General features: G+C 35.0%; 1 pseudogene; it reads right to left on the reverse strand.

Annotated features, from left to right (window-relative positions):
- The window catches only part of LOC108779439 (elongation of very long chain fatty acids protein 1-like), a 20517-nt pseudogene extending 17857 nt beyond the window's left edge, over positions 1–2660 (reverse strand).
- Between the last annotated feature and the right edge of the window lie 780 nt (positions 2661–3440).

Raw genomic sequence — 3440 nt, forward strand, 5'->3', positions numbered from 1 at the left:
TGCTTTTTCCTTAAGATCCATGTCGCCATAGATAATAATATACGTCGAATCACGTCAAACTGAAGTGAAATACTATCAATAATACCTGATCGTATAAGATTATAAAAACTAATGTATACTGTCAGTAATACTGATCAGTAATACTGACTCAGTATTATTGACCGTGTAGGGAGGCCTTAACATATTAGTAGTGATGAAAAATTGTACGTTACTAACAGGGTTGGGCAAAATACTCAAAAAATTGTATTTAAATACAAAATAATAAAAAAAAAATATATTTAAATACATAGTTTTTTTTATTCTTTCTTAAATACAAAATACTTTTTTCCAATTTTATTTAAACTTATTTAATGCAGGGGTGGGAAAAATACATTAAAATCGTATTTAAATACAAAATACCTTTTAAAACATATATTTAAAGAAAAAATACATTTATTATACATTTTTAAAACAAATTTATAAATGTATATATAAAATACAAAATACGTTTTTCTTATTTTATTTAAAATTAATGTTATTTAACATTTTATACATTTTTTTATTTTTCTCTTATAAAACATTTCTGGTTTTATTTACATTTGCAAAATAAAATTAAACTTAGAACCTTATGAACTTTGAAACTATATATTATAACTCATAACATGTATAATTAGATGTTACTTATCTTGTTAGTGTATTTGTTATTGCCTTTTAAAAACAATAATAATATATTAAAAGATGTATCTGAGAGAGAACTAATAAATGTAACAAATGAAAATAATCTTTCCACTGGACCAGATGAACACAAAGATGTGTTGTAGTCTGCAGCAGAGTTGGGCATTTTGTAATCGATTACCGATTACACGATTACAAGTAATGTAATCGTAGGATTGACAAATTACAATTACATTTGTAGTAATCGTAATCGATTATATGCAGTGATCACAATTACAAATAATCTGTAATCATAGGAGATTCTCGATTACAGTAATTGTAATTGTAATCTGATACGATTACAATCACAATTACTTAGGTTATTATTCTATATATGGAGACAAGGTAATATCTCGGCGCTAAAGCAAGCGCAGTGATACTGTCGTAGCTACTTTATGCGATCATATTCTACGGGAAAGATCCAATTAGGATCATTTGTCACATTTAAAAGTTAAAATATAAGATGTAACATATATAATGTGTCGAATAATATTTCTTTCAAATTGTTTACAATTAACTTTACAATGTGTAATTAACGTGTCTTTCACGGTGAAAAAAAATGTTGAATTAAAAATGATTTCAACTTTACACGACGATCTTCAAATGTTATTTTCGAATAACAGCCGAGGTATGTACACGCGAGTGAGGAGCGCGCGCCGGCCCTGAGTGCCATGTAGACAACAACGCTTATTCGTTAAATTTAACATGCTCTACTGCAAAAACTATTTGTCGGACGCTTAAATTTTGTTAAAGGAAAAAGTTGTTTGTCTTAGAGCGTAAAGTATTACTTCTTGTACTCCGAGTGCGGGAATTTTGAATCACCCTGTAGAGTAACTTCGGTATATACGCCTATCCACAATTTTTTTCTGGATCGAGTAAGATAGAAATAATACAAAAATTGCACTTTAAATTTTTTAAAACATCTAAAAAGACACGGTAATAATTATGTTGAAGAATAAAAGTTGTATTGTACATAGACAATGGTAGAAACAACACAATCGGCTTCAGCTTCAATAAAATAGACGTATCCGTAGCAGAGTTTGACATAATCCACATCTTTTGATAATCAATTACTTAAACAATTCCTGTAATCTTAATTACAGAGTAATTAATTACTTTGCTAACCATAATTACTAATAATCATATTGTATGATTACTGAGTAATTTAAATTCTTAGTAATCATACAGTATGATTACCAAAGTAATTGATTACTCTGCAATTAAGATTACAGGAATTGTTTAAATAAATTCAGAATACTCAAAAAAAGTATTTAAATACAAAATACAAAAATGTATTATATTTAAATACGTATTTAAATACATTGTATTTCAAACTGACCACCCTGGTCACGAATATGTGGCCTGATACTCGTGACTCTCAGACTTTATGCAACAAGAAGAGGGAGAGAGATCAAATATTTAAATATCGAAACGAAAAAAGGGAGATTTAAGTTAAAAATCTTCAATTCTTGTATACTAATTATACTGTAGTAAGCTTGTAATAGGTGATTTGTGCCTTGATTTATGCTCGCTGTTTAATCATCAAACAGACATCGGAAGCTAACCTTGATCTTATTTACAATTCAGGCGTGATTTTCCCTGTCGCCTCATCGCGCAGCATCGCCATCCAGAGCGCAATCCCCGGACTCACTGCGGCGTCGTTCGCAGAGCGGTTGAATCGTCGCGGATAATTGCATTTGCGTGATGCGTCGGTGCAGAGTCGCGAATGTGTCTCGCTAACCGTATAGGCGCCACGAAGCATCCGGAGGCTGTCCGGGACTTCCGCCTGGCCGGATGCTGCACCGGTGGCTCCGCTCGCCCCCCTATCCTCTTCATTCACCCCCTACCCCCGAGCCCCTTTAAACTCCCTTCGATAATGCTGCGTTCCTGGGTGGCCCCGGCCATTAACTACGATACAGCGGACGATCACGTGACGTAACCGTGGGTAACATCAAAGCCAAAGGCATAGTTGCACCCTAGGGAACGGCCTATGACGTTAGCCTATCTCGCTGCAACTCGCTGCCTGCAACTGCACCGCCTCGAGGCGTCGTCGACGTTACCGTCAGTCGTTCTGATGCACGCTAGCTATAGGAATTTCGGCTTTAATGCTTAACCACTTTCCAAATTGTCGTGGCTAACACGTGCGCGTAGTTCCCGTAGCTGCAAATTATTCAGTCAACACGTCGCTCTGTACAGGAAACTTGCTTTTGCACCAAAGATACAATTAACGATAATTACATTGATCGTTAAATAATGCAAAACAATTAATATCCGTGATCGATGGACTGATATTCTCGGTAGAATATATATATAAACATTATTAAGCCACATATCTGCTTGATGTTGTAAAAATATATAGGTATTACACGGTGTATGTCACGAATTAACGTCAATGTACAAGCGGAAGCCAAGAAGTCTCTAACCAAAAAGAGGTACAATTGATATATATTCCGGAACCTACAATCAGACATCCGTAGGAAGGAAGTAGTACAGGAATAGAGAGACCGTCTTACATGCTACTTACAATGATCCACGCTAGTGCTTTCGTCCCTTCCACCCCTTTCTTGCTTTCATTGCGGACGACGAAAAAAGTTTCACGGTATTTAAGCAAGTTGTGCACAAAATAGTAATGAACCGTCAACCATATGTCGCCTGCTACACAATGAAAGACCGCCCCACAGGACTTGATAATCGCTCTCGATCGTCCCAATTTGTTCCGTCCTGATTGTTTATGGGACTGACCTGGG

The sequence above is a fragment of the Cyphomyrmex costatus genome, unplaced genomic scaffold, assembly GCF_001594065.2.
Source record: "Cyphomyrmex costatus isolate MS0001 unplaced genomic scaffold, Ccosl1.0 scaffold6, whole genome shotgun sequence".
In the NCBI taxonomy this organism is placed as follows: Eukaryota; Metazoa; Arthropoda; class Insecta; order Hymenoptera; family Formicidae; genus Cyphomyrmex; species Cyphomyrmex costatus.